General features: G+C 44.6%; 1 pseudogene across 1 annotated transcript in view; it reads left to right on the top strand.

Moving 5' to 3' along the window:
• Window positions 1-20,803, top strand: part of LOC309545699 (sterol O-acyltransferase 2-like) — a 254,589-nt pseudogene that overhangs the window by 169,824 nt on the left and 63,962 nt on the right. Inside the window, exon 8 of the transcript XR_014226162.1 lies at window positions 9,932-10,016. The product of XR_014226162.1 is annotated as a sterol O-acyltransferase 2-like (transcript). The remainder of the gene's footprint in view (window positions 1-9,931; window positions 10,017-20,803) is intronic.

The raw sequence follows: 20,803 nt of genomic DNA, 5'->3' as shown, positions 1-20,803 counted from the left end.
CCAATTACTATTGTTTGTACCCCTAAAAGGCTAGATGAGGAGTAGGGGGAGTATGGAACAGGCAGCACCCTCAAACCTTCAGAAGTATGAGATGAACCCCAACAACTTGGAAAGGTGGATCTCTCTCACACGTACCGACACAGACTATCCCGCAATTCAATTGATCCTCAAAGGTTTTTATTGAATAGCGGAATAGGAAATATGATCAAAAAAAGTGTATGTATCTCGCACGTACACAACCACACTAGGCCCCAATTACTATTGTTTGTACCCCTAAAAGGCTAGATGAGGAGTAGGGGGGGTATGGAACAGGCAGCACCCTCAAACCTTCAGAAGTATGAGATGAACCCCAACAACTTGGAAAGGTGGATCTCTCTCACACGTACCGACACAGACTATCCCGCAATTCAATTGATCCCCAAAGGTTTTTATTGAATAGCGGAATAGGAAATATGATCAAAAAAAGTGTATGTATCTCACACGTACAGAAACACACTAGGCCCCAATTACTATTGTTTGTACACCTAAAAGGATGGATGAGGAGGAGGAGGAGTATGGAACAGGCAGCACCCTCAAAGCTTCAGAAGTATGAGATGAACCCCAAAAACTTGGAAAGGTGGATCTCACACGTACCGACACAGACTATTCCGCAATTTAATTGATCCCCAAAGGTTTTTATTGAATAGCGGAATAGGAAATATGATCAAAAAATGTGTATGTATCTCACACGTACAGAAGCACACTAGGCCCCAATTACTATTGTTTGTACACCTAAAAGGATGGATGAGGAGGAGGAGGAGTATGGAACAGGCAGCACCCTCAAAGCTTCAGAAGTATGAGATGAACCCCAAAAACTTGGAAAGGTGGATCTCACACGTACCGACACAGACTATTCCGCAATTTAATTGATCCCCAAAGGTTTTTATTGAATAGCGGAATAGGAAATATGATCAAAAAATGTGTATGTATCTCACACGTACAGAAGCACACTAGGCCCCAATTACTATTGTTTGTACACCTAAAAGGATGGATGAGGAGGAGGAGGAGTATGGAACAGGCAGCACCCTCAAAGCTTCAGAAGTATGAGATGAACCCCAAAAACTTGGAAAGGTGGATCTCACACGTACCGACACAGACTATCCCGCAATTTAATTGATCCCCAAAGGTTTTTATTGAATAGCGGAATAGGAAATATGATCAAAAAAAGTGTATGTATCTCGCACGTACAGAAACACACTAGGCCCCAATTACTATTGTTTGTACACCTAAAAGGATGGATGAGGAGGAGGAGGAGTATGGAACAGGCAGCACCCTCAAAGCTTCAGAAGTATGAGATGAACCCCAAAAACTTGGAAAGGTGGATCTCACACGTACCGACACAGACTATTCCGCAATTTAATTGATCCCCAAAGGTTTTTATTGAATAGCAGAATAGGAAATATGATCAAAAAATGTGTATGTATCTCACACGTACAGAAGCACACTAGGCCCCAATTACTATTGTTTGTACACCTAAAAGGATGGATGAGGAGGAGGAGGAGTATGGAACAGGCAGCACCCTCAAAGCTTCAGAAGTATGAGATGAACCCCAAAAACTTGGAAAGGTGGATCTCACACGTACCGACACAGACTATCCCGCAATTTAATTGATCCCCAAAGGTTTTTATTGAATAGCGGAATAGGAAATATGATCAAAAAAAGTGTATGTATCTCGCACGTACACAACCACACTAGGCCCCAATTACTATTGTTTGTACCCCTAAAAGGCTAGATGAGGAGTAGGGGGAGTATGGAACAGGCAGCACCCTCAAACCTTCAGAAGTATGAGATGAACCCCAACAACTTGGAAAGGTGGATCTCTCTCACACGTACCAACACAGACTATCCCCCAATTTAACTGATCCCCAAAGGTTTTTGATTAAATAGCGGAATAGAAAATATGATCCCAAAAAAGTGTATGTATATCACACGTACACAACCACACTAGGCCCCAATTACTATTGTTTGTACCCCTAAAAGGCTAGGAGTAGGGGGGAGTATGGAACAGGCAGCACCCTCAAACCTTCAGAAGTATGAGATGAACCCCAACAACTTGGAAAGGTGGATCTCTCTCACACGTACCAACACAGACTATCCCCCAATTTAACTGATCCCCAGAGGTTTTTGATTAAATAGCGGAATAGAAAATATGATCCCAAAAAAGTGTATGTATATCACACGTACACAACCACACTAGGCCCCAATTACTATTGTTTGTACCCCTAAAAGGCTAGGAGTAGGGGGAGTATGGAACAGGCAGCACCCTCAAACCTTCAGAAGTATGAGATGAACCCCAACAACTTGGAAAGGTGGATCTCTCTCACACGTACCGACACAGACTATCCCGCAATTCAATTGATCCTCAAAGGTTTTTATTGAATAGCGGAATAGGAAATATGATCAAAAAAAGTGTATGTATCTCGCACGTACACAACCACACTAGGCCCCAATTACTATTGTTTGTACCCCTAAAAGGCTAGATGAGGAGTAGGGGGGGTATGGAACAGGCAGCACCCTCAAACCTTCAGAAGTATGAGATGAACCCCAACAACTTGGAAAGGTGGATCTCTCTCACACGTACCGACACAGACTATCCCGCAATTCAATTGATCCCCAAAGGTTTTTATTGAATAGCGGAATAGGAAATATGATCAAAAAAAGTGTATGTATCTCACACGTACAGAAACACACTAGGCCCCAATTACTATTGTTTGTACACCTAAAAGGATGGATGAGGAGGAGGAGGAGTATGGAACAGGCAGCACCCTCAAAGCTTCAGAAGTATGAGATGAACCCCAAAAACTTGGAAAGGTGGATCTCACACGTACCGACACAGACTATTCCGCAATTTAATTGATCCCCAAAGGTTTTTATTGAATAGCGGAATAGGAAATATGATCAAAAAATGTGTATGTATCTCACACGTACAGAAGCACACTAGGCCCCAATTACTATTGTTTGTACACCTAAAAGGATGGATGAGGAGGAGGAGGAGTATGGAACAGGCAGCACCCTCAAAGCTTCAGAAGTATGAGATGAACCCCAAAAACTTGGAAAGGTGGATCTCACACGTACCGACACAGACTATTCCGCAATTTAATTGATCCCCAAAGGTTTTTATTGAATAGCGGAATAGGAAATATGATCAAAAAATGTGTATGTATCTCACACGTACAGAAGCACACTAGGCCCCAATTACTATTGTTTGTACACCTAAAAGGATGGATGAGGAGGAGGAGGAGTATGGAACAGGCAGCACCCTCAAAGCTTCAGAAGTATGAGATGAACCCCAAAAACTTGGAAAGGTGGATCTCACACGTACCGACACAGACTATCCCGCAATTTAATTGATCCCCAAAGGTTTTTATTGAATAGCGGAATAGGAAATATGATCAAAAAAAGTGTATGTATCTCGCACGTACAGAAACACACTAGGCCCCAATTACTATTGTTTGTACACCTAAAAGGATGGATGAGGAGGAGGAGGAGTATGGAACAGGCAGCACCCTCAAAGCTTCAGAAGTATGAGATGAACCCCAAAAACTTGGAAAGGTGGATCTCACACGTACCGACACAGACTATTCCGCAATTTAATTGATCCCCAAAGGTTTTTATTGAATAGCGGAATAGGAAATATGATCAAAAAATGTGTATGTATCTCACACGTACAGAAGCACACTAGGCCCCAATTACTATTGTTTGTACACCTAAAAGGATGGATGAGGAGGAGGAGGAGTATGGAACAGGCAGCACCCTCAAAGCTTCAGAAGTATGAGATGAACCCCAAAAACTTGGAAAGGTGGATCTCACACGTACCGACACAGACTATCCCGCAATTTAATTGATCCCCAAAGGTTTTTATTGAATAGCGGAATAGGAAATATGATCAAAAAAAGTGTATGTATCTCGCACGTACACAACCACACTAGGCCCCAATTACTATTGTTTGTACCCCTAAAAGGCTAGATGAGGAGTAGGGGGAGTATGGAACAGGCAGCACCCTCAAACCTTCAGAAGTATGAGATGAACCCCAACAACTTGGAAAGGTGGATCTCTCTCACACGTACCAACACAGACTATCCCCCAATTTAACTGATCCCCAAAGGTTTTTGATTAAATAGCGGAATAGAAAATATGATCCCAAAAAAGTGTATGTATATCACACGTACACAACCACACTAGGCCCCAATTACTATTGTTTGTACCCCTAAAAGGCTAGGAGTAGGGGGGAGTATGGAACAGGCAGCACCCTCAAACCTTCAGAAGTATGAGATGAACCCCAACAACTTGGAAAGGTGGATCTCTCTCACACGTACCAACACAGACTATCCCCCAATTTAACTGATCCCCAGAGGTTTTTGATTAAATAGCGGAATAGAAAATATGATCCCAAAAAAGTGTATGTATATCACACGTACACAACCACACTAGGCCCCAATTACTATTGTTTGTACCCCTAAAAGGCTAGGAGTAGGGGGAGTATGGAACAGGCAGCACCCTCAAACCTTCAGAAGTATGAGATGAACCCCAACAACTTGGAAAGGTGGATCTCTCTCACACGTACCAACACAGACTATCCCCCAATTTAACTGATCCCCAGAGGTTTTTGATTAAATAGCGGAATAGAAAATATGATCCCAAAAAAGTGTATGTATATCACACGTACACAACCACACTAGGCCCCAATTACTATTGTTTGTACCCCTAAAAGGCTAGGAGTAGGGGGAGTATGGAACAGGCAGCACCCTCAAACCTTCAGAAGTATGAGATGAACCCCAACAACTTGGAAAGGTGGATCTCTCTCACACGTACCAACACAGACTATCCCCCAATTTAACTGATCCCCAGAGGTTTTTGATTAAATAGCGGAATAGAAAATATGATCCCAAAAAAGTGTATGTATATCACACGTACACAACCACACTAGGCCCCAATTACTATTGTTTGTACCCCTAAAAGGCTAGGAGTAGGGGGAGTATGGAACAGGCAGCACCCTCAAACCTTCAGAAGTATGAGATGAACCCCAACAACTTGGAAAGGTGGATCTCTCTCACACGTACCAACACAGACTATCCCCCAATTTAACTGATCCCCAGAGGTTTTTGATTAAATAGCGGAATAGAAAATATGATCCCAAAAAAGTGTATGTATATCACACGTACACAACCACACTAGGCCCCAATTACTATTGTTTGTACCCCTAAAAGGCTAGGAGTAGGGGGGAGTATGGAACAGGCAGCACCCTCAAACCTTCAGAAGTATGAGATGAACCCCAACAACTTGGAAAGGTGGATCTCTCTCACACGTACCAACACAGACTATCCCCCAATTTAACTGATCCCCAGAGGTTTTTGATTAAATAGCGGAATAGAAAATATGATCCCAAAAAAGTGTATGTATATCACACGTACACAACCACACTAGGCCCCAATTACTATTGTTTGTACCCCTAAAAGGCTAGGAGTAGGGGGGAGTATGGAACAGGCAGCACCCTCAAACCTTCAGAAGTATGAGATGAACCCCAACAACTTGGAAAGGTGGATCTCTCTCACACGTACCAACACAGACTATCCCCCAATTTAACTGATCCCCAGAGGTTTTTGATTAAATAGCGGAATAGAAAATATGATCCCAAAAAAGTGTATGTATATCACACGTACACAACCACACTAGGCCCCAATTACTATTGTTTGTACCCCTAAAAGGCTAGGAGTAGGGGGGAGTATGGAACAGGCAGCACCCTCAAACCTTCAGAAGTATGAGATGAACCCCAACAACTTGGAAAGGTGGATCTCTCTCACACGTACCAACACAGACTATCCCCCAATTTAACTGATCCCCAGAGGTTTTTGATTAAATAGCGGAATAGAAAATATGATCCCAAAAAAGTGTATGTATATCACACGTACACAACCACACTAGGCCCCAATTACTATTGTTTGTACCCCTAAAAGGCTAGGAGTAGGGGGAGTATGGAACAGGCAGCACCCTCAAACCTTCAGAAGTATGAGATGAACCCCAACAACTTGGAAAGGTGGATCTCTCTCACACGTACCAACACAGACTATCCCCCAATTTAACTGATCCCCAGAGGTTTTTGATTAAATAGCGGAATAGAAAATATGATCCCAAAAAAGTGTATGTATATCACACGTACACAACCACACTAGGCCCCAATTACTATTGTTTGTACCCCTAAAAGGCTAGGAGTAGGGGGAGTATGGAACAGGCAGCACCCTCAAACCTTCAGAAGTATGAGATGAACCCCAACAACTTGGAAAGGTGGATCTCTCTCACACGTACCAACACAGACTATCCCCCAATTTAACTGATCCCCAGAGGTTTTTGATTAAATAGCGGAATAGAAAATATGATCCCAAAAAAGTGTATGTATATCACACGTACACAACCACACTAGGCCCCAATTACTATTGTTTGTACCCCTAAAAGGCTAGGAGTAGGGGGGAGTATGGAACAGGCAGCACCCTCAAACCTTCAGAAGTATGAGATGAACCCCAACAACTTGGAAAGGTGGATCTCTCTCACACGTACCAACACAGACTATCCCCCAATTTAACTGATCCCCAGAGGTTTTTGATTAAATAGCGGAATAGAAAATATGATCCCAAAAAAGTGTATGTATATCACACGTACACAACCACACTAGGCCCCAATTACTATTGTTTGTACCCCTAAAAGGCTAGGAGTAGGGGGGAGTATGGAACAGGCAGCACCCTCAAACCTTCAGAAGTATGAGATGAACCCCAACAACTTGGAAAGGTGGATCTCTCTCACACGTACCAACACAGACTATCCCCCAATTTAACTGATCCCCAGAGGTTTTTGATTAAATAGCGGAATAGAAAATATGATCCCAAAAAAGTGTATGTATATCACACGTACACAACCACACTAGGCCCCAATTACTATTGTTTGTACCCCTAAAAGGCTAGGAGTAGGGGGGAGTATGGAACAGGCAGCACCCTCAAACCTTCAGAAGTATGAGATGAACCCCAACAACTTGGAAAGGTGGATCTCTCTCACACGTACCAACACAGACTATCCCCCAATTTAACTGATCCCCAGAGGTTTTTGATTAAATAGCGGAATAGAAAATATGATCCCAAAAAAGTGTATGTATATCACACGTACACAACCACACTAGGCCCCAATTACTATTGTTTGTACCCCTAAAAGGCTAGGAGTAGGGGGAGTATGGAACAGGCAGCACCCTCAAACCTTCAGAAGTATGAGATGAACCCCAACAACTTGGAAAGGTGGATCTCTCTCACACGTACCAACACAGACTATCCCCCAATTTAACTGATCCCCAAAGGTTTTTGATTAAATAGCGGAATAGAAAATATGATCCCAAAAAAGTGTATGTATATCACACGTACACAACCACACTAGGCCCCAATTACTATTGTTTGTACCCCTAAAAGGCTAGGAGTAGGGGGAGTATGGAACAGGCAGCACCCTCAAACCTTCAGAAGTATGAGATGAACCCCAACAACTTGGAAAGGTGGATCTCTCTCACACGTACCAACACAGACTATCCCCCAATTTAACTGATCCCCAGAGGTTTTTGATTAAATAGCGGAATAGAAAATATGATCCCAAAAAAGTGTATGTATATCACACGTACACAACCACACTAGGCCCCAATTACTATTGTTTGTACCCCTAAAAGGCTAGGAGTAGGGGGGAGTATGGAACAGGCAGCACCCTCAAACCTTCAGAAGTATGAGATGAACCCCAACAACTTGGAAAGGTGGATCTCTCTCACACGTACCAACACAGACTATCCCCCAATTTAACTGATCCCCAAAGGTTTTTGATTAAATAGCGGAATAGAAAATATGATCCCAAAAAAGTGTATGTATATCACACGTACACAACCACACTAGGCCCCAATTACTATTGTTTGTACCCCTAAAAGGCTAGATGAGGAGTAGGGGGAGTATGGAACAGGCAGCACCCTCAAACCTTCAGTATGAGATTGTGTTCACTGTACCCCACAAAGATTGAGTTCACTGCACCCCACAATGATTGTGTTCACTGCACCCCACAATGATTGTGTTCACTGCACCTCACAAAGATTGTGTTCACTGTACCCCCCAAAGATTGTGTTCACTGCACCCCACAAAGATTCTGTTCACTGTACCCCACAAAGATTGTGTTCACTGCACCCCAAAAAGATTGTGTTCACTGCACCCCAAAAAGGATGTTGTTCACTGCACCCCAAAAAGGATTTTGTTCACTGCACCCCAAAAAGGATGTTGTTCACTCCACCCCAAAAAGATTGTGTTCACTGCACCCCACAAAGATTGTGTTCACTGCACCCCAAAAAGATTGTGTTCACTGCACCCCAAAAATGATTTTGTTCACTGCACCCCAAAAAGGATTTTGTTCACTGCACCCCAAAAAGGATGTTGTTCACTCCACCCCAAAAAGATTGTGTTCACTGCACCCCAAAAAGATTGTGTTCACTGCACCCCACAAAGGATTTTGTTCACTGCACCCCAAAAAGATTGTGTTCACTGCACCCCAAAAAGGATGTTGTTCACTGCACCCCAAAAAGGATTTTGTTCACTGCACCCCAAAAAGATTGTGTTCACTGCACCCCACAAAGGATTTTGTTCACTGCACCCCACAAAGATTGTGTTCACTGCACACCAAAAAGGATTGTGTTCACTGCACCCCAAAAAGATTTTGTTCACTGCACCCCAAAAAGATTGTGTTCACTGCAGCCCAAAAAGATTGTGTTCACTGCAGCCCAAAAAGATTGTGTTCACTGCAGCCCAAAAAGATTGTGTTCACTGCAGCCCAAAAAGATTGTGTTCACTGCAGCCCAAAAAGATTGTGTTCACTGCAGCTCACACACAGAAAAATGGATGTGGATCACTGACACCTGCCTATCTCCAATCCCACACCACACAGCAATATCGATTGTAGTTTGTAGAACACAGTTTCCCTAAAATTCAGCAGACTCTGTCCCTAACAGGATTGAGAAGAGATCGTAGATCAGGATTGAGTGCAGATTCACCCCACCCCCCACACAGCAATATCGATTGTAGTTTGTAGAACACAGTTTCCCTAAAATTCAGCAGACTCTGTCCCTAACAGGATTGAGAAGAGATCGTAGATCAGGATTGAGTGCAGATTCACCCCACCCCCCACACAGCAATATCGATTGTAGTTTGTAGAACACAGTTTCCCTAAAATTCAGCAGACTCTGTCCCTAACAGGATTGAGAAGAGATCGTAGATCAGGATTGAGTGCAGATTCACCCCACCCCCCACACAGCAATATCGATTGTAGTTTGTAGAAGACACTGACCCTATATAATTCAGCAGACTCTATCCCTAAAATGCCTACAACTCGCCCTGCCTAAACACTCCGACCTGTCCCTCAATTCTATCCGGACACAAATGGTTTTTTCCTGCCTATCTTTCCCTAATCAGCAGCCAGCACGTTGATGTGTGCTCTGTCCCTGAATCTAAGCAGCATAATGACGCCGCTGCGGCTGCCTCGAACTTATAAAGACTTGGTCACATGCTTCAGACGGCCAATCACAGCTACTGAGACATTTGCAGGCATGGCTGGGATGGCTTAAGGCACACCAGTTAAACGATTGTTGATTGGCTGTTGAAAGCCCGCCATGAAAAGAGCGCCAAAGCATGCAAAACCCGGAAATAAAACGACCGAACACGGATTTTTACCCGAACATACAGTAAAGTGTCCGTGTCCGTGTTCGGGTACAAAAAATCCAATTATTCGGTACGAACACGAATAATACAGTCCGTGTTCGCTCAACACTAGTCTTTGGTATACCATGCTCGCATAAATGTGAATTTAATATGCTGTATCTCCCATGTACTTCTTACAGAAAAAGAGATTCAACTGCCAAAACTTTCCAGTTACCTGTACTTTCTCTTCTGTCCAACTCTAATCTATAGAGACAGCTATCCCAGGTAAAAAGCCTTATATGACCTAATCATTGTGTGTATGTGCAACCCTTGTCTGCTCTGGACTAGTAATATTACATCTGCATATGTATGTTTGGAATACATTGTGCTGTTTTTTGTACAGATGAAACTACTGCACCTTGGAGCTTGAAGAACTATACTTAAAGAGGAGCGTCAGTCTGTAAAAAAAAATGCATTGGATGTCTTTTGACACAACATCAATAAATTAATTTGGACTTTTATTTTTTGGTCTGGCGCTTCTTCCATATATGCACGTCTTTTCCTGGTAACCTGCTGGAGTGCCCACAGTAGGGTAGCCTTGCCTGTTGTAAGCAGCCTAACCTGAGCCAATGGGCTTTTTACATGTTTCTTGCCCTCTCACTACCTTTTTTTCATTGGTGTCACCAATGTAATACGACTATTTACGCCGACCACCAATGTAAGGGGTGATTTACACTGACCACCATTTTTTTTTTTTTTTTAACAGAAAAGTTTTATTCGTCAATAAAACAAACCATAAGCAAATCACATAACAGTGAAACGTATAATACACTGAGAGATAACAAACAGAAGAGCAAGATTTATTTGGACACAGGAAAATCCACAAAGTAGTCCACAGAGCATACATTCAGAATTTAGTACCAAAAACTCCATAAGTAAAGTATAATGGCAACATAGCCTAACAGTTATTAACACCTATAGACATGAAAAGTAAGGATAAACTAAACAGTTTATGTCCTAATTTCACAGTTCAACAAAGCCATTAAGAGAGGGGAGAAGAAAAGGAGAAAAAAAGATTCAGGGGGGATAAAATAAGAATAGGAAGTGGGGGAAGGAGGAGGAGAGGGAGAAGGAGAAAAATAGAGGAGAAGAGATAGTAAATAATAGGAGGAAGCTGAATGGAAAAAGTTGTGCAAGGAATGCATATCAAGTGTGTAGGAACCCAGAATAACCACAAGGAGTCCCCCAGTTCTGGAAACCAGAGAGAAGACATACGAGTGGGTGAAGCATCCTGAAAATGACCAAATCTCCACCCTTTTAGCCACTTAATTAAATGTTTAGGGATCTGGCCTATACCCATGCCTTCTAGATTTTCCCAAACTTTTGGGGGCACTCACGACACATGTATGTTAGCTTTTACATGGGTAGTGCTGAATCAATTAGTAGATGCCACTGATTAACCGTAGGGGCAGCTTCCAATTTTTTTGAATAGGCTTTCTAGCATAGAAACTCATATAGAACAAAAATAGCTTTTCATGGGTAGATTGAGCTACTGAGTCCCTCATTCCCAATAAAAGTATTTTGGGATCCAGCACAATACAAAGATCAGTAAGCATATTTATCTCCATGACCACTATTCTCCAGAAATTTTGAATAAGCGGACACTCCCAGATCATATAAAAGTATGTCCCCACTGCCTGTTGACCCTTGGGACATGTTTCAGATTATGTAGGATAGATCCGGGAAAGGCACTGAAGGGTGTAGTAAACCCTATGGAGAAATTTAAGCTGTATGATCTATCTCTGGATGAAATAACTGTGGGTATAACCTGCTGTATCCCTTCATCCCTTTCCTCCTCCATGAAGGTGGGAATGTCAGCCCGCCAGGAGTGGAATAGGGGAGAGTCCCTATCTGTATTACCACCAGTGATGCAAATGTAAATTAAGGAGAGGATTTTATCCTCATTGCAAGTTGTAAGAAACCTCCCCACTTTGAGGTGTTACTGTAACTGCCACCGGGAACTGCACCTGTACCACGTGTTTCAGCAGCAAGTATCTAAAAAGCATCCATGAGGGAAGTTTGAAAGTTTCCTTGAGAGTAGGGAAAGGAAGTAGCCGGCCAGCTGGCATGATCTGTTGTAGCTTTATAATGCCATATTTGGCCCATACACCAGGATTAGGAGTAGATCTGAGGTGTGGCAATTTAGTATTGCCCCATAACAGAGTATGGGGAGAAACAGTGTTGACTACCCCAAGAGCTGCCTTCACTTGTTCCCACACCCAAACTGTTGTGCAATTTGGGGTCGTCCTCTGTGATGTGACCCTCGTTCCACTATAGACCAGATTAGTCAGGGCTGAATAGGACCCCAGGACAGTAGCCTCCAGATTAATTGATGGGTTTGATCGAGTTTGTGCAAACCACTAGCGAACCGTAACCAACACTGCTGCCCAATAGTATTTCCGGCAGCAAGGCACTGCCAATCCTCCTTCCTCCTGAGGAAAGAGGCAACCGCGGCTTGGATTTGGCCATTTGAGGAACCGATGCAGCCTAAATAAAGTACGTAATAATCCTGTTAAACTCAACAGGAATAGGAACCGGGTTATTTCTGTAGACAAAGAAATTTTGGGAGAAACGCCATCTTAAGGAGGTTTACCCATCCTACAGGAGTCAATGGAAGTGTTTTCCACACCTGGTATTTGAGTATCAACTGTTGTAGAACAGGGTAGAGGTTGTCTGCCAAGTAAGAGGAGAAATTGTTTCGTATGACAATACCTTGATACTTAGATTGGGATACCCATTGCAAAGGTGTTAAACGGGAGACGGGGGGGGGGGGGGGTTGGATTTTTCAGGGGGAACAAAATTGATTTGTCCCAGTTAGCTTTCACTCCAGAGAAACTTCCATAGTGGTCAGAAAATCACCAGGGAGTCCGAGGTGTCATGACTGACCACCAATTTAATAGAGACATTTACATTGACATCCAATGTAATTGGAGAATTTAACCTCTGCACCCCACCGCCCCCCACACCCCAAACCTCCCTCCTCTCTGCTTAACTCTACATGCCTCCTCTGCTCAACTTTGCACCCCAACCCACCCTGCACACCCCCGCTCTTTGCAATTCCTCAAACTGTAATCCCTTCTCTATTTACCTCTGCACGCCCATCCCTTTGCTTATTTTTGTAGTACAGGCTAAAGGCAGGCTCAGTGACCACAGTGGCAGACAGGGCTTCCAAGCCTGATTGTTTAAATCCCACATGTCTACTGCATTCAGCAGAGGTGATGGTGGATAAGGGTTCAGGAAGGCATGATATACTTATCATGTATACACAAAATTTACATATCAATGCTGCCGCAATTTACATATGAATACTGTTCACTCTGCATATATATCGTGCGTACACTGCACACAGTAACAGGACAGGACTGGGCAGCATTAGAAATTTCGGGGCACAGACTTCAAGGGACAAGTGAATGTATACCAGGACTGTCCTGGCAAATTCGGGACAGTTGGCAAGTATGTTTAAAAACTAAAAATATATATTTGGCCGGAGGTGAGCATTAAAGCATACCTGTCGCAAAAGAAAGGCGGAAGCACACTAATAAATGCAAACTAGTCACTGCAAGGAACAATTGACCCTGACTGTAGGGTGCTCCAGGAACCCAAAACAAAGTATACCTGCATTATTTAATTTTGAGGAATGCTCCAAGTGCATTCCTCAATGCCTAAAGGATGGTACATATGGGCTGTATATTAGCCGGTTCAACAGAAGCTGGCCGGCATTCAGCCCATGTGTACAGCAGCCTGTCTGCCAGAAGCCGGTCTAACGACCATCTTTTATCATACGGGCATGCTCAAAGACCAGCATCCGATCAGCACTTGCAGCCAATGGCTATAACCGCTGATTAGTGTGTTCTGGCAGGGGGGAGGGGGAGGCAGTCCCTTTGTTAGAACACAATAGCTCAGCGGGGGATATCGTTGTACTAACATCGCTTGCGTAGCACAGCGATCTGTCAAGTATTTGCATACTTTTGCCACCCAGGTTTTGTTGGTTCATGGACAACCTACAGCAACAGATTGTACATTAAATTAGACTGGTTTGTACCTTCCAGTGTTTGCATTTACTGTCTTTTTTCTTTAGCTGGCCACAGATGGATTAAAATTCAGCAGGGATTGGCCAAATTTTGATCCATGTGCAACTGCTCCCACTTGACAGTAGTTGATCTAATGATCGACTTCTGTCGAAAAGGCTTGTTGGAAATTTTTCTCTATCATTCATCGACAGACGTAGCTCCATATCTTCATAGACCATTGGGTTATGCTCCTCCAATCAGGAATAGACACTAGGCAAGAAAAAGCTTTACCACGCCTATGGGGGCTGTCCTTACAGGCATAACCCCACACACTCTGCTACATCAGTCAGTTTTTTTCTGCCTAGTTTAGGAATAGGACCTAGTTTCCCGCTGGGACTTCGGTCTTAGCTATTAATAGGGAAAGTTTTTATTTTGTGATTTTTTTTTCCACTAGTTTGAGTTCCTGGAGAACTACAAGCAACAGCCGGCTGTGGTTTCAGACTGGAAATTCCATATCCTTAAGGTCTCCCAGCCTGGCCAGCGAGCATGAGCAAGTTATAATCCAGAACTAGGCCTCGCCACAACAGAGCCCTGATGGATGGGGACGAGCCTGCGAGTGGAGGAGTCTCGTTGGGACGCGATCGACCTGGAAAGCCCTGAGTCTCAGCTTTCCCCCTGGCTGGCAGCACCCCCACTCTTGGTGGGAGGTGGACTGTTTGGAGTGGGGCCCACCTGGTACTGTGGTATGGTGAGTAATTCTGTCCCCCATTCCTCTGGCGGTCTCGGGGTGGAGGTGGGTCCCTCCCTGGAATAGTCAGACCCTCGGGGCTCCCCTGGCCTCTGGGATGTTAGGCCTAATCCCTTGTTGCATTTTCACCTACCCTCAGCAGGTCCTACCTCCGGGGGGTGGAAATATTGCGGTCGTAGCAGAGTTTTCTCGGCGGTGGGACCCTGGTGGGGTCCCTTCCTAGGGATCCTCTGATGCCACTTATCTGGGACCCCCACCGGGGGTCTGGAAGACCGCATGGCGCACTGTTTTTGCTGTGGATTCATGTTTTATTTTCCCTATATTTTCCCTATTAGATTACATGGGCAGCCATTTTTTAATAGTCCCTATAGAAATGCATGGGGCGGCCATTTTCTTGTAGTCCACAATGCTGGACAGGCGAACGGCATGCAACACAAAAGATCTAGCTGTGACAAGCTGTGCTTGTCATTTTCTGTGAAGGAACTTTTTTACTTTTATTTTCACAGAGCATGCTGGCAATCTCCTGAGCGGTCTGGTAACATTTTTCTGGGGTCCCCTGTAGGTTTTCTCACCCACTCTGTTATCAGATTGTATTAGATTGAGACTAGGTATACCGCACAGTTAGTGGTAACATCAAGATTTTGTGATTTTTTTTTTTTTAAAAGCGATATCGCACTATTATCATTTTTGGGAAAAATTGAGTCCCAGGGTACTATTTTACCTACAGACCCCCTAGGAGTGGCTGCGGAACCTTCTGGGTTGCAGCCCATGTCTGCTCTTACAGCAGTCTTGAAAAGCCTGGTGTCAAAGGTGGATTTTTGTATGTAAAAGTGTTGCTAGCCACAAACGCCCTCTGCCTTCACCTCTCTCAGGGGTGTCCTCGGATTCTGAGGCAGATATGGCCGTCTCGGACGCACCTCACCCTCAGGGGTCGGTGTCTTCGCATTCTGGTGAAAGCACTTATAGTTTCAATGCAGGAAACTTTAAAATTGGCTGATGAATCTACAGTGTCGGGTTCACAGGTGTCTTTTGGCTCCTGTAAATCCCAAAAATCGGGCAGGTGTTCCCTTGTCCGGAACTTTTTGACTATATTGTCAATGAACAATGGCGGCGCATCAAGCACATGCTAGTGGTGCCTAAGCGCTTTAAACCCTGTTATCCCTATGCAGATGCAGTTTCCACTAGGTGGACTGTGCAACCTAAGGCTGAATGAGGCCACTGTGGAAGAATCCCCGACCTTCTAGGACCCTGTGAATAGACAGGTGGATTCTCTGTCCCGCCATCTCCATGTGCTAGTGGTTTCCATTTTAAAACCAATATTTGTGAATGTTATGGTGTCACAGATGGTTACTGAATGGCTGAAGTTACTAAAGGTAACTTGGAAGCTGAGCAGCGCCCCCCAGCGGTGCTTGAACTAATAGACCAGATGGCTCAAGCCTTGTGTTTATATGTGATGCGTCTCCCCTAGTGGCCAGAGTGTCGGCAGTGGGGATTGCGATTAGAAACATGATGTGGTTAAAAATCTGGTCTGCGGACCAGGCTTCCAAAAAAGCTTTGACAGATCTCCCCTTTATGGGGGAGAGGTTGTTTGGATCCTCTTTGGATGAGTTGATCAAAAGCCTTACGGGCAGGAAGAGTACTCTTCTTCCTCAATCCTCTAAGGCAGTGGTTCTTAACTCCTGTCCTCAGGTCCCACTAACAGGCCAGGTTTGCAAGATAACTAAATTACATCACAGGTGATCTCATTTGCTGCTTGCTGCTCAGTGATTGAAGTATTCTAGTCTGCATCGCCCCAAGGTAATACTTAAAATCTGGCCTGTAAGTGGGTCCCTAGGACCGGAGTTGAGAACCACTGCTCTAAGGGCAAGGCACCACGTCAGCGACGGGGGGCCTTCTTTTACTGCTCATAAGTGGCTTTTTCATACCTCTGGGTCACAAGGCAAAGGAAAGCCCTTCAGGTCTTCTTGAAGTTCCAAGAAGCCATGGTCAGGTAAATCAAAGACTGGCCAGTCCGGATCTGCAGACAAACCCTCCTCTGCATGAAGGGGTCGCCCTCACCCGCTTCTGGGGTGGGGAAAAAAAACTTTGCTTCTTTCCGGAACCGTCAGATAGATTCTTCCTGTCCAATCTGCGCCCATCTCCAGATCGGTCAAAGGATCTATGAGAGGTGGCACAAGATCTGCTGTCGCAAGGGGTGATTGTGCCAGTTCCCTCTCAGGAATGCTTTCAAGGGTTTTATTCAAACATGTTTACTGTGGCTCAGAAAGAGGGCAAAGTGTGTCCAATTCTGGATCTCAAGGCTCTGAACTGCTTCATGCAGGTTCAGAGGTTTTGTATGGATTCCATTCGCACTGTGGTGGCGTCACTACACCAGGGGGACTTCTTGGCCTCCATAGATATCAAGGACGCATATCTACACATCCCTATCTACGCTGAACACCAGTGGTTTCTTCGTTTTGCCATAGCAGAAGAGCATTATCAATTTGTGGCATTACCCTTTGGTTTAGCCTCCGCTCCCAGGGTGTTTACCAAAGTACTGGCCCCGGTGTTTGCATTGTTGCACCAACGGGGGATAGCGGTACTGTGGTATCTAGATGATCTCCTGTTGAGAGCATACTCTCATTCAGCCTTGATGAGCGACCTGACGATCACTGTCAGCTCCCTCCAGAAGTTAGGATGGACACGTCAATTTCAAGAAATCCGCCCTGATACCTTCCTTGAGATTGGATTATCTGGGCCTGACTCTGGATTCAGCTTTGGCGAGGGTCTTTCTTCCCCCAGACAAGCTGCAGACGTTGCAGGGGGCGATTGTTGGAAAACAATCTTTCCTCTCTGCGAACTTGCATGCGGGCCTTGGGTCTGATGGTATCAACCTTTGAGGCGGTTCCGTTTGCTCAGATCCATACCAGACCATTGCACAGAGAGATTCTTGCCAAATGGAACAAGGATCCAAAGTCCTTGGACACTTTCATTCAGTTGAGCCACAACACAAGATCTGCTCTGTTATGGTCGCTTCATTCCCAGGCACTTTGCCAGGGAAAGTCCTTCCTCCCATTGTTTTGGACAGTGGTAACCACGGACGCCAGCTTGTCAGGCTGGGGTGGGGTACTGGGGAAGTAAATGTTTTGGAGCTCAGAGCAATAAAGTTTTGTCTGCGCCACTGGACAACTCGTCTGCAAGATTATCTGTCTGGTTCGGATTCAATCGGACAACGCCACATCTGTGGCTTACATTAATCACCAGGGGGGCACCAAGAGTATCTTTGCAGCCAGGGAGGTGGCCGAGATTTTGGCCTGGGCGGAAAAGTTTGTTCCAGCCCTCTCTGCTGTGCACATCCCAGGTGTAGACAACTGGCAAGCGGATTTCCTGAGTCGTCAGGTGTTGGATCAAGGGGAATTGTCCCTACATCCGGAGGTGTTTCATCTCCCGTGTGTTCGGTGGGGGACTCCCGAGGTTGATCTGTTTGCTTCTCATCTCATCTAGAAGGTGCAGAGGTTCGTAGCCAGGTCTCAAGATCCTCTAGCCGATGCCACTTGGGGTCAGTATCGACTGATCTGTGCATTCCCTCCGCTGAGACTCCTGCCAAGGTTTCTACGCAGGGTAGAGGTGGAAGGAATTCTGGTCATTCTAGTGGCTCCAGACTGGCCTCGCTGGTCTAGGTACGCAGACCTAGTAAAGTTGGTTGCTGATGCTCCTTGGAGAATTCCTCTCAGGGAAGATCTGCTGTCTCAAGGTCTGATCTTCCTTCCTGATTTACAGTCGCTTTCTTTAACGGCCTGACTGTTGAAAGCCAGGTGTTGAGGGATAGAGGTCTTTCTGACTCTGTGACTCCTACACTGTTGAAGGCTAGGAAGTCGAATGCCAGGAAGATCTATCACCGTTTGTGGAAATCGTACATTTCATGCTGTGAATCACTGAAGGTGCACCCTCTCTTGTTTTCGGTTGCTAGGGTTTTGGCCTTTCTGCAGAAAGGGGTTGAACAGCGGTTGGCTTTGGGCACTATCAAAGGCCAAGTGTCGGCTTTGGCTGTATATTTTCAATGCTCTTTAGCTACACATGCCCTGATTCACACTTTCATTCTGGGGGTCCACCATATGGCTCCCCCGAGAAGATCCCTGCTGCCTCCGTGGGATCTGAATTTGGTATTATCTGTTCTTCTTCAAAAGCCTCCTTTTGAGAACATGCAGGAGATTCCTCTGCTTTCATTGCCTTTTTGGTGGCTATCACTTCTGCATGCAGAGTATCTGAATTGGTGGCATTGTCTTGCCACTCACCTTATTGGTGGTCCACAGAGATAAAGTCGGAACTCCGACCAAATCAATCTTTTCTTCCTAAGGTGGTTTCTGATTTTCATTTGAATGAAGACATTGTTTTGCCTTCACTCTGTCCTAAGCACAAGCATCCCAAGGAAATTGCCTTGTATTCTTTTTGGCTGTGGTTCGGGCGATCAGGGTTTACCTGGGGGCCACTGAGTCTTTTAGAAAACCAGATACTCTTTTTGTCCTTACTGAGGGACCTCAAAAAGGATTGGCTGCGTCTGCTGTCACCATTTCCAGATGGATCAGGCAGATGGTGGTTCAGGCTTATTCTCTGAAGGGTCAGGTTCCTCCTTTCCCAGTGAAGACACATTCTACTAGAGCGCAGAGTGCCTCATGTGCTTTTCGCCATCAAGCGTCAGTGATGCAAGGGTCCAAGGCGGCGATCTGGTCACCTGTGCATACATTCACTAAATTCTACAAAATTGGTGTGTTGGCATCCTCGGATGCTTCTTTTGGCCGCAAGGTTTTGCAGGCTACTGTTTAAAGAGAATCCTCTTTTGTTCTCTTTGAGGGTTTTTTTCTGGGTGAGCTCCAGTTGTTCATATTACCTGGTTGGCTACATTTAGCCTTTGGGGAGTTACATTCTTATTGCATTGTCTTCCCACCCCTCATGAAAATACTGCTTTAGGACGTCCCAATGGTCTTAGAAGATATGGAGCTGCGTCTGTTGATGAACAATAGAGAAAACTGGATTTTTGTACTTACCGTAAAATCCTTTTCTCTGAAGTTCGACAGACCCGCCCCTCCGCTTCTGAGCAAATGGGTTTTTTTCTTCTAAACACTGGTTGCAACCAATCTGACTGATGTAGCAGAGTGTGTGAGGTTATGCCTGCAGGGACAGCCTCCATAGGCGTGGTCAAACTTTTTCCTGCCTAGTGCCTATTCCTAATTGGACGAGCATAACGCAATGATCTAAGAAGATATGGAGCTACGTCTGTCGAACTTCAGAGAAAAGGATTTTACAGTAAGTACAAAATCCAGTTTTTCTCAATCAGCAGCTGCAGCCAATAGACTGCAGTTGCTGATCAGTGTATTCTGACATACAATTCCCCAGTGGGTTGGATCCCTCTATCCACATAGTTTGTGTGGATGGGGGAATCTGTTCATTTTTTCTGAAAAAAAAAGAAAAAAAAAAATGAAAATAAACAATCCCTCTATGGCACTCTAAGTGTAGTTTACAATTTTTACCAATGTGCCTTACCACTTCTATAGGATAAAATTATTATTAACATAAAATTAAATACCCGCGATAAGCCCTCAGGGGCTTCTAAGCTGCTCATAACTACTCTGACACACCAAACACTCTGAGAAATAAGTCACCAGCCTGGATTGGAACAATACTCAAAAGCTGCAGCTATTTGCATCCGCTGGTCCCAATTAATTGGTATAATACAAATTGTATTAAAGAGGTTGTAAACCTCCAAAAATGAAAAAAAAAAAAACACTGAAAGACAAAGGCATAATGAGCTAGTATACATCGCATACTAGCTCATTATGAATTACTTACCTTAGAACAAAGCCCCCGCAGTGGCGCCCACTTACCGCTAACACGGCCGACATGTTCACCCGTCTTCCTTCCGTGTTCACGTCCTCTGGCCATCTGATTGGCCGGAGCTGCGATGACGTCATTCCCACGCATGCGCACGGGACCCGCTGTTCACAGCACAGGGCTCTGAAGGAATGGCAGCCATTCCTTCAGAGCGCATGGGCCAGTGATACCTTGGCTGCATGCAAAGTAAATATCTCTTAAAAAGGTGCATGTTTAGGAGATATTTACAGTACCTATAGGTAAGCCTTATCATAGGCTTACCTATAGGTACAAGTTAGAGGAAGCTTTACTTCCTCTTTAAAGATTCTGTGATATTTTAAAATGTGTCCTTTGAGAACTTTTGGAATGTCAGTGGGTGTTTTGGTTTTATGTCTTGGGGCAATAGT

The sequence above is a fragment of the Pelophylax lessonae genome (genome assembly GCF_965119305.1).
Source record: "Pelophylax lessonae genome assembly, chromosome: 2".
Lineage (NCBI taxonomy): Eukaryota > Metazoa > Chordata > Amphibia > Anura > Ranidae > Pelophylax > Pelophylax lessonae.
This window is presented reverse-complemented; position numbering and strand designations above follow the sequence as displayed.